Source organism: Mus caroli, chromosome 12, assembly GCF_900094665.2.
Source record: "Mus caroli chromosome 12, CAROLI_EIJ_v1.1, whole genome shotgun sequence".
Taxonomy (NCBI): Eukaryota; Metazoa; Chordata; class Mammalia; order Rodentia; family Muridae; genus Mus; species Mus caroli.
This window is the reverse complement of record NC_034581.1, coordinates 21808901-21820401: the sequence shown is the minus strand read 5'-3', so window position 1 is coordinate 21820401 and position 11501 is coordinate 21808901. Positions and strand designations below refer to the sequence as shown.

Here is an 11501-nt window from a genome sequence, read left to right as displayed (position 1 = left end):
AAATCTTAATTTCTAACTGGGGGTAAGGGGGAGGGGGGATGAATGCATTTTAAATGTGCTGTGTGAGCGGTCTGAAGACCCACGGGGCAAACGGTCTCCATTCTCTGCCTTTGTCTTTGTTCCTCCAGGTGGGAAGGGCAGCTACTCTAATGGGGTCACACTGCAGGCTAACTAGCCATTTATTTGCCTGCCTGCGACTCTGGTCTCTCAGGTTCTTTTTGTGTACATGCTGTATTTCATACTAAAATGAGGCTTATTACCTTACGAGCACCATTACAACATGCCCTCTGGTATGGGGGCAGGGCATGAGTCTACGGGACTCCTGTGCTTACAGATGCTGAGGGCAGAGCCAGCTTCACACCCACACCAGCTCCTCAGCTTGGCCTCTGGACGCTGGCATAACGGACCACTAACTGAAATAATGTCAGGATTCAAACCTACACCTCCAGGCATGAGATATTTGTTATGAAATCCCACCCACCTCACCCCTGCGCCCTAGTTGCAAAACACACCAACCGAACCAGACAGCGCTTTGACAGCAAGAACCATTGACTAGACCATTCCTACAAATGGACTTCTTAAAAGCCACAGTGAGTCCCAGACTTTTGTCTGGCTCACTACATGGCATGTGTACCTCTTCTCTGTCGGAATCTCCTCCCAGGTGCAGATGTCTGGTCATCCCTGCAGGCACACAGGCATCCGGCACACCAAATTCACCAGTGATCTCCTGCAGCACTCAGAAATAAGGAGCCGTGACTTTGGGCCAGTTCTCAATTGCTTTTGGCCCTTGCTGCAATGAGACTGTGCCATCTTGGAGTCACTCAGCTCTGTCTAGCAACAGCATGTGGCTCCTGTTTGAAACCCAGTAACCATTCTGTCAACCACAGACACAAACAGGTTCCACTCCCATTCTCCCTAGGTCACCACAGGTGAAGGTCCTAAGCAGGGAAGTTGGCTTGGGTTTCTGGTTCTCTCGTGCTCAATACTTAATACTTCTGAATACTCAGGACTTCTGTCATGCTTATCCTGGAGAAGGTCCATGTATGAGAACTGGCCTGTCTGATGGATAGAGCAGTACCTCCTGAGGACACCAGAGGGTACTGATCCAGAGTCTTCAAACCAACACAAGGGTTCAAAGAACAGCTGTGTTCATCAGCCTTCTGGGCCTCAAAAGTTTCCGGGCCCAAGCTGAGTGAGAGGCATACATTCCAGGAAGTACTTGCTATGTGAAAGAAAAGCCCAAGCATAAAGAAAAGAAACAGCAGGGATATTGTCAACTGTCCCCTTTCTGGGCTGTCCTTACCAGCAATTAAGGAGGAAGTTTTAAACTTTGATGGATTACTGCATTTAAAATTTTTTTTTACACTTCCACATTGCTGTTCATCAGGGAGGAAGGAAGGAAGGAAGGAAGGAAGGAAGGAAGGAAGGAAGGAAGGAAGAAAGGAAGAAAGGAAGAAAGGAAGGAAGGACAGGAACTCAAATAGGACAGGAACCTGGAGTCAGGAACAGAGGCCATGGAGGGGTGCTGCTTTCTGGCTTATTTTTTATGGTTTGCTCAACCTGACTTCTTATAGAACCCAGGACCACCAGCCCAGGGATGGTACCACCCACCATCAATCAGTAATTAAGAAAATATCTTACACCTGGATCTTATGGAGGCATTTTTCTCAGTTGAGGTTCCCTCCTTTCAGATGATTCTAGCGTGTATCAAGTTGACATAAACCAGCCAGGACATCGACCTTTGATTTTTGTCAGGGAAGCTGGACGTGAGCAGCTGTCATTGTTACGTCATCAAAGAGTAAAAGATGCTGCAGGAACTGGAAACATTTGAAGGAGAAAAAAAATCCCATTTGTGACTTCCTTCCTTCAGTGGGACCACTGAGAACTCTTTCAAAACTTGACACTGGCTTGGGCTGTGCCCATGGGCATAGTACATAGTCATACCCACTACTATGGTACTCATTTCCCACCCCACACTGTCCCACACACCATTCCCTGGCTGTTGATTTCTGTAGCAACAAGAGCCTTTCCTTTTCTTTCACTCTATTTAACTCCTCTCTTTGAAGTTCAGCAGAAAAAGCCCCTCAGTCTAAGAACCACAGTTGCTCCCAGAGGCTTCCTGCCACGCCTGCAAGGTCCTCCCCTCTCTTGTGGAGAGGACTCCAAGCCTACCTGTGACTGTCTCTCCACAGTGGCTCATTCCTTCCCCTCCATAGTCCTGTCCCAAGCAGGAGGCCAATGAGCAACTGAGTTGTTGACCTGCAGAACTTCTTCCATTAAATACACACAGACATACACACATGCACATGCATGCATGCACACACATGCACACACAAGCACAAGCACACATATACATGAAAAGAAGAAAAGAACCAGACCTTCCAAACGAATTGCTATTCAAAGAAGATTTCTGGTAACTGCTGTTACCAGTTTTGGAATCTCGGTAAATGTCTAGTCCCTTTTGACAGCCAAGAGCTTACCTACCCTGATACCACAGACTCCAACACAAATAGCGCCCACAGTAAAGCTCTTAGACAACAGGTAGGAAGTGAACGACTGATGTTGCCCTGGCCTAAAATGCTCCTACCTTCCTCCAACCTACCAATCTTTCAAAACTTCCACCAGGTTCCACCTTCTCCAAAGAGCCTTTGTCGCCTCTCCCAGCCTTCTCCCATTCCTTCTGCTTTGGATTCCAACGTCACTTCTAAACCTTCAAATTAGCATTTAATTATAAGCCTGTCTTGTCTGCTCTCCACAGTTGTATGTGGGTTATTCTGGTCTCCCTAAGTGGATGGTAGTGGGCAGGGCCAATGTCTTTATGTCTTTCTCTTTACTGGGTCCTGCCCAAAGGGACCAGGTGTAGTTCTAGGCACTTGGAGAAACACTAAGCCCCCACCAGATGGTGGCTTAGCTCTTTCCAACTACTGTCAGTCTCTAACTGGCAGTTCCTTTGTAAGCAGAGAGAGGAAACTGCAGAAAAGTCAGCTGGTGAGAGCATTGTCCCTAGCTGGCAGGGATCTACCCTGCCATCCTTACAGCAGTGTGGTGGTGAGTCCCGCCTTCCCAAGGACGCTTGTTGAGAACTTCAAGGAGAGAAAGAGTAGGCAAAGCTGAGTTGCAATGTGTTATACCATCTACCTAAATACACTGGGAAAGGGTGTGGGTTCTGGAAAGAAACCCAAAGCCTAAGTAAGGGCACAGAGGAAAAGGAAACACTTTCTTGGAGTAGCCCTGACCAACATCCACAGAAGTGGTCTGAAGAGTAAACTCAATCAAGTTGGAATGGATTCTACTTGTATCTTCAACATCCATCAACAGCAAGACAGAATGCTGGTCCTCTCCATAACTCAGGGTGCCATCTGGGCCATGGGTATCACCAGGGACATATATATTACCATCTATTTACAACACTGAGTCCTATGGGCTCTTCCAGAAGCCTGAGGGCAGGACTCTGCATTTTTGATGCTTTCTGGGAGGTTCCTTATGCACACTAGATCCAGTGCATCTCATGATACGCAAAGCCTTTCATTTTCTATAAAGAAATGATCCTTGCCCTTGTCAGTCACCTACCAACTGGCCCATACTGGAACTAAACTCATGGTTCATTCATGTCGTCTCCTACACCAGAAGAGCTTCTCTGTGGGTGGTCCTAGAACCCAGGTCAGGCCAACTGTTATCAACTAGACAAGCCCGGGCAGGTTTGATCACCCTGGAAAGCTGATTTTGTCTTTTATTCGAGATGAAGATAGAAGAAGAAGTTGGGGCATTAATGGCTGTGTGCCACCATATGGAGAAAGCCGCCACAGCCATGACTACTGTGCACCATCCTACAGAAGATGTCAGAGTTACAGTTACTACCTAACTATGAGTTAAACTCAGAGGATGTTGGTGTATGACCCACAGCGTATAATGCCATGGCTACTTGGCACCTGAAAGTAGATTGAATAAGAACACTAAAGAAACACTTCTCGTCATGACCTTCTTTGAGTCTGGAGAGCAGAGTGAGTCTTAATAAGCCATCCCATCACAGGTTCACCCAACTCTCTTCAACTTCAGTCACCTTGTTTGGGTGACTTGCCAATTAAATGAGCTCTTGGGTCCATCTGACCTACTCCACTGCTTTGAGCCACAGCAGGTGCTAGGTATGGAGAGATACTATTACTGAGGCTGAGGGTGGAGCTGTGGTGATTGCCACGGCCCTCAAACTTGTCATTAAAGTCTGTGTGGACTTTCAACAGCTCCAGTTTAATAGCGGAGACAAAGCTCAAGACAGATCATGCTGACCCATCTTCGACTCATCTAAAGGAAATGGAGGCTTAAGGGCCATCCTCTAATAAAGAATAAAACTGGAGGGGTGAAAATTGAAGGCTTGGATGTTCTGAGCAGTGACCAAGAGGCACACATGCATATGGCATAATACCTTAACCTAGCACAACATAAGGTCAGTCTGTTCCCCTAGGAGAGAAATGTGCTTCTCTCTGCCAATGCATCCTACCACCTTCTGAGAACAGAAAGCATCCTACTCGGAGGAGTTTCAGTACCTGTGATGGGGCAAACCTGGATCGGTCCTGCTCTTCCCTTTATTTCCTGGAGCAAGACTCTCAAAGAAGACCATGAGCTCTCTGCTATTGCTTCCACATCTCAATCACCCTGCATCCACAACCTCCATCAGAGCACATCTGACATAGGCGGTCACAGATGAGCCTAGCCCTCCTTCAGAGCACACCTACTTCAGGTGGTCACACTGGACACACTCACCAATTCATGTGTATCTGAGCCCAGGCAGTAGTGGCCAGACCTGCCCTCCAACCCTGTAAATCTACCATGCAGAGGTCAGAGGACGACATAATGTGCCCAACTCCTACCCTTACCCTATTCCTTTGAAAGAGAATCTCACACCTGGAGCAAAGCCTCCTGGATCCTCCCATCTCTGGTGACCCCCAGCACGTGCATGGTCACATGCACATGCATGGCCATGCCCAGCTTTTATGACAATCAGAAGAATCCTAGAAATCTCAGGTGCACGTGCTAGCACAGCAAGCACTCTGACCCACCATGCAATCTTCTCAGCCCCCGTTCATGGCACTCTTGGGTAAGACTTTTGTAGTATTCATGGTTTCACACAGACTCTACAGGCCAGTTTATTTTCCCAGCAGTCTTTATTTCAGAAGGATTCATCTATATGCCTCTGCTGCATGCGTATATGTTCTAATTTAAATTCAGAATGAATGTTATGGTTTAGCCAGCATCACAGACATTAGAGACAAAAGGTTCAACTTTCAGTGAACAGAAAAGCCAAAGTCCCTGATGCATTCTTGCCACATGCTCTCTTTATTGCCATTAGTTATTATTATTCATCCCACAAACACTTATTACTATACACTCAATAAATGCACATGCTAGCCACTAGTCGTAGTCACTCAGATATACCCTGGGCCATTAGGTGCTGGAAGTATGTCATCTGTTTTTTGATTTTGATTTTACAGAGGATTACAGTCAAGAGATGGCATGAATCTCAGAAGAGACTTCGAACTTTGGACTCTTAAACAAATTTGAGACTGTTATAGACTACGGGGTCTTTTGAAGTTGAACTGAATGCTTTTTTTTTTTTTTTTTTTGGTTTTTTTTTTTTTTTTTTGTTGTTGTTGTTGTTGTTGTTATTTTTCAAGACAGGGTTTCTCTGTATAGCCCTGGCTGTCCTGGAACTCACTCTGTAGACCAGGCTGGCCTCGAACACAGAAATCTACCTGCTTCTGCCTTTCGAGTGCTGGGATTAAAGGCATGTGCCACCACGCCTGGCTTGAACTGAATGCATTTTGTATTATGTCATGGCTACAAGCCTTGGAGGTCACAGAATGGAATGTGGTGGTTTGAGTAGATATGTCCCTCAGAGATTCATGGTTTTGAATGCTTGGCCATTAGGAGTGGCACTGTCAGGAGATGTGGCCTTGTTGGAGGAAGTATGTCACTGTGGAAGTGGCTTTGAAGTCACCTATGTTCAAGCTACACCCAGGGTGGCATGCACTCTCCTTCTGCTGCCTGTGGATCAAGATGTAGAACTCTCAGCTCCTTCTCCAGAACCATGTCTGCCTGCATGCTGCCATGTTTCCTGCCATGATGATAATAAACTAAACCTCCGATTGGTAAGGCAGCCCCAATTAAGTGTTTTCCTTTGTAAGAGTTGCCATGGTCATAGTGTTTCTTTTCAGCAATGAAAACCCTAAAACACCATTCATCTCCAAACTGAAACTTTCATCTTGCTAAAGTGAAACTCTGTCGCAACTAAACACTAACTCTCCATTCCTCCCATGCCCTGTCTGTGAAGAAGCAAGCTTTCTTTACCAAATCCTGTGTTTGAAAGACCTGTCCACATACAGGCAGACCATGTATAGAACATTTTAACTGCTGCATAGTATTCTACTACTTAGTGACAATTTGTTTACCCTTCATCCTAGCACTGGTGTTTACGATGGTTTCAGATTTCCCTCAATAGGAGCAGTGGTACAGAAATGCTTTGTGCATAATTCCACCCACAAGTGTGAGAAAGTCTCTAGAGTATGTCCCTGGAAGGGGATGCTGACACAGAGGTGTGCCTTTCTTCACATCTTCCAGATACTGCCAAACTGTCCTCCAAAAAGTCTGTAGGGAATTGCTTCTTCACACATCACGAATGACATGTGGCATCTCTCGTTGCTTCACACCCCATCTCCAGGCACTGGGAGACCTGGGTTTTTGCAATCTGGTAGGTGTGAGATACAATCTCATTGTTGATTTGCTGTGCATCTGTCTCCCTGGGGTGAACATGTTCTCCTGTCTTGACTGGTCTTTCAGGTTTTTTCTCCATGAACTGAACTAGAAGTAGATTCATGCACTATTTCTTCTTGTGACTGTGTGTCTTCATGGGACAGTGTGTTTAAACTTCACTCATGTTGAAGCATGGGTCAGAATACCCCTCTGCCAGAAGGCTGACTCATAACTCATTCATCTGGGTTGTCTCCACTGTTTCCAATGCTAACACTCCTATGAGTATTAAATACCTACCCAGGCCCTGCTTTCCATCCTTTATGTGTGTTCCCAGAGGACTGTATCCCAAACTGACTGTCTAGCACTGGGCTGAACTGATGCTCTTAGCACTTATTCTTCACTTTCTGTGTTTGTTACAAATATCCCCCAGTATATAACTGTGTTTATGTTTATTATCCAAGGATTGTAATTGTAACACCATGTTAAGTAGCTTGGTATATCATTCATACATACACACTTAGATCATGTCGCTCGTCCAATGTTGGAAGACGTTCTCCTGTGTTTCTTTTTTTTTAATATCCATATTTCTTTATCTAAATCAGCAGTTCTCAACCTGTAGGTCTCAACCTTTAGAAAACACATATTGCTCTTAGGAACTGAAACACTATTCAGTAGAAAAGTGGCAGTTTTGAAGTATCAATGAAAATAAATTTATGGTTGGGGGTTCCTAAGACCATAGGAAATAAGTGTTTTCTAATGATCACTACCCAGAGGTTAAGAACCACTGATCTAAATTGACTGAGTGTATGCTGTGAGACAGGGATCTTACTGACATTTTTCTGATATGACAAACAGATACCTGAAGAGCAAATCCCTACATTTCCCCGTGGTCCACAATTCTACATCTTTCTAAGGCCAACTACCTAAATGGGGCAGTTCCTAGGCACCCACCACAATGGTTAATCCATCTTTGAATTTTTGGCCTAGTGTTGCCAAGTATTCATTGCAACAGCTTTTCAAATGTTTTATTCTTTCCCAAATAAATTCCATGCCACACTCTTCCTTTCAAAGTGTCGCATTTGTGTTTGGCCCTTTACTCCTGAATATAGATACTGAACTAGTAGTAGATTCAGTGGATTAACAACTTACACTGACAGTTGGGCTACTGTACCTTCCTCCCATGACATCTGGGTCCTCCCACTACTTCCATCATTTTAGGATTGCATGTGTCATTCCCATGGCCATGCAGGAAGTAAGTAACCAGGCCTAAAACCCACAGCATTCTGGTGAGACCCAAGCCTCACCCCCGTAACTTCTCTTGCCTTCCTATAAATGTCTAGGCATTGGCTTATTCAGTCTTCAGTGAACATGAACCAAGACTGATGGACCCCTTAGTTATGGATATGGGTATATTTCCTTCTCCTAAGAACTTGTACTAGGGCAGAGTTTTGTAGTCTGGAAGCATTGCTCAGTGGTTAAGAACACTGAATGTTCTTGCAGATGACTGGGGTTCAGTTCCTAGCACCCACATGTTGGCTCAAAATCATCTGTAACTCTAGTTCCAGATGATCTGATACCGTCTTCTAGCCAGAGAGGTTGTGGGTGAGGGCCATGCTGACTCAAGCTAACCAACCCATAGGAGAGCAAAGCACAGAAACCAGACAGACCATCAATTTAACCAGTTACTGCTAAGACAAAACATAATGACCAAGTCTACTTCCGACTGCTAAACATCCATTCTGTGTAGACAAATTGCAGACTAGCCAGGAGTTATAGTAAGCTTTGGATAGGTGACCTTAGACTAAGAGCAAAGAGGCTGTGCTTGAGTTAAGTGTCTTCTGACACCAGGTGGAATTGAGTTGCTAACAGAGCTTTGTGGACAACTGGAGAAGACCTATCCCAGGCTCAGGAAACTCCCTTTCAGTGGAAGGACCATGCATCCACACCCTGACTGCATTCCTGCTGCTTCCAAGACAGCGCTCTCTCCTTCCATGTAGCTTCTCTCCCAAACAGCTGTAGTTGATATGCATTTAGAAGATGTTTTTGGTTCTCTAGTATAAATTATATTTAACTCTTGATACAAGCAAGTTCCAATTTGGGGGATGTGAAGAAGGCGTATCTGGAAGATTCAGCATATAGGTCTCTGGAGGGAGACAGAGGCTATAGGACTCTGTTATCTGAGGTTGCCTAGCTCACGATGGCCTGGACCCATTCATTGCAAGGCCAGTTGTAATCTAACTGAGAAGGGGGCATGCCTGAGAAGAACAGCTGTCAAAAGCTAAGTGGCTGAGTTTGATGTCTAACCACATTGGTCTCTGAGGTGAAGAGCCCAGAAAGTGAGACGCTGTCTCCTGCTCTTTCAACTTCCAAAGTACCTCGTCTGTCACAGCATGTCTTGAGTCACCTACAAGTTGCCTACAGCTCCACATGGCATCTCTTTCAGATGCTGGAGTTACTGTCTCCTTCCGGGGTCTGCTTCCTACAGTTTAGCCCCACTTCCTTCTGCGTCCATCCCCTGCTGACCCCAGTGAAGTGTCTTCACATCCTTAGCATCTCCTCTAGTCCTTAGGGTGCTATCTTTGTTTCTTTTCCTGCTGCTGTGATAAAAACAATAAAAATAAAACACCCTAACAAAAGCAACTGAAGGCAGAAACAGTTGATTCTGGCTCACAGCTCAGAGGCACAGTCTGTCACGGCAGAGAAGTCAAGGAAGCAGGAGCTTAGCATCCACATAGCATCCACAGTCATGTGATTCATACAGTTATCCAGCTCCCTCTCTCGGTCCATAGAGTCAGTATCCCACAAGGAATGGTGTGACCCCTAGTGGGTGGGTCTTCTCACTCCTGTTAACTTAACTAAGGTAACTCTTAGAGCCAGGTCCAGAGGCCCAGCTCCCAGGTGACTGTAGATTCTGTCAAGCTGACATCAACCATCACAGTGGTTAATGTCCCTGATTTCTGGTCCATCCCCAGAGGCAGAGATCTACCCTACCCACGAATCCTGTACCAGAGTCCTTGCCCTCACTATAACCATCTATCCCTTCTTCATAAGGTTAGTGCCTCTGTGCTATCCAAGCCTCCATGCCTGCTCACTAGATAGAGGTATCTTACCTGCGAAGACCTGGGTGCACATGGAAAACTCTGTGCTACCCACTTAGCACATATTGAGTACCGGTGGAGCAGATATGTCCTCATGAACTGAGTCCTGGGGAGGAAAAATCAAGACATGAACTCTACTTCCCACTGAACAGGTAGCCTGGAGGCTGTTGGGTAAACTCTCTTTGACCCTGTTTCCCTATCTGTAAAGTAAACAGGAAAATATGACTTCTGAACTCACCTTCATCGCTGATAGCCTGTGGTTCTCCGTGAAGGAACTTTTGGGTTTTTTTTAAGTACTGCTGGAGCAGAGGATAAAATCACTGATAGACTTGGTACAAACATAGGGGAAACCTTATTCCAATGAGATATATATTTCTTAAGGTTTTTATGATATTGGACATTGGTTCTGAGCAACTCCTTGAAAGTCAGCCTTCTGTGGCTTCCATGCTCCATTTCAATCCTCAGCTTGGTTAGAGGCCATGATAAAGTGTATTGCGAGTTACATTTCTCCTCAGGCGTGGTCTCTGTGAAAGTGCTCTGAGAGTTGCCTGAGAATCTCCACACACAAATGTCCAATCTGCAGGCTCCAATACCTTCCCCAGGAATCCCTCACTAGAAGGAAAATGGCGGCCACACTCACCCCAGACCTTCACTCGGCCACTTGTTTTGCCTACCTTTGCCAACAAAGCCACTTCCTTGTCCTCGAGGCACCTCAGGATCCAACTTCTTCTCCCTTCTTGACTTTCATTTCTCAGACCTGTCTAGAGCCACATCCTTCATTTAGAAACAGCTCCCACTTCCTGTGGGCCCCCGCACCTTCAGAGCACTTCCCCTGCACAAGGTGCTATCTGCAATTTTGACACTTGAATCTTGGGGAGCTCTCCAAACCCTCATGTCTACCCTGGTGAGTAAACTAGCAAAGTCAGTGAGTTCTCTATAAAACATGAAGTATGTTGTGGCCAGGGGCCCTGTCCTATCCCCTGGGTCCAGGGTCAGATGATTCAGACCTACCTAGTTTCTACCTCAAAGGTAAAGAAAAGAGTCCTCAAGTTGGGAGAATTTGAAACTGCCACCTGACACTATTTTTCACATTTTTCTAGGATAAAAGGATATGGGTCACTGTTTTAATCTCAGTTTATTGTTCTTACCCCTTGACCTCTGTCAACCTCAATTTAATAGTCAAATAATACTCCCTCTCTATTACAAGGTGGGTCATAGATTCTGTAGCCAGACAAAGTGCTGCAGAAACAGAGAGAGAGAGGACTGCTTCCTGGGTGTAGAACAAAACATCAAAGCCGAGCCCATTTAGCTCCCAGGAGCTCAGGGGGTCCTGGAGCAGTGGACAGCATGAGATGATAGCTAGCTGTACAGTAACAATAGCAATGGTGGTGGAGCCTCTGCTTGGTTGTAAGTTCCATTGGTCTTTACCCTGGGAACATGGACATTCTTACTCCCTGTTTGCAGATATAATGAGACTGAGCTCTCAGATCTCAGCAGAGAAGTTTCTTTCTACAAAAGATGGAAGTTAATGCAGAAATTCAAAAGTAGTCAAAGTGTTGGTAGGTGCTTGGTCCTAAATGGAACATCTCTGTCTGTCTGTCTGTCTATCTGTCTCTCTCTCTCTCTCTCTCTCTCTCTCTCTCTCTCTCTCTCTCTCTC

At 45.6% G+C, this 11501-nt stretch overlaps 1 long non-coding RNA gene across 1 annotated transcript in view; it reads right to left on the bottom strand.

Annotated features, from left to right (window-relative positions):
- Positions 1-515: 515 nt before the first annotated feature.
- The window catches only part of LOC115032767, a 16058-nt gene continuing 5072 nt past the window's right edge, over positions 516-11501 (bottom strand). Inside the window, exons 2-5 of the long non-coding RNA XR_003838388.1 lie at positions 10517-10603; positions 9855-9948; positions 1642-1817; positions 516-851 (exon numbers count right to left, since the gene is read on the bottom strand). This is a non-coding gene — a long non-coding RNA (uncharacterized LOC115032767). The remainder of the gene's footprint in view (positions 852-1641; positions 1818-9854; positions 9949-10516; positions 10604-11501) is intronic.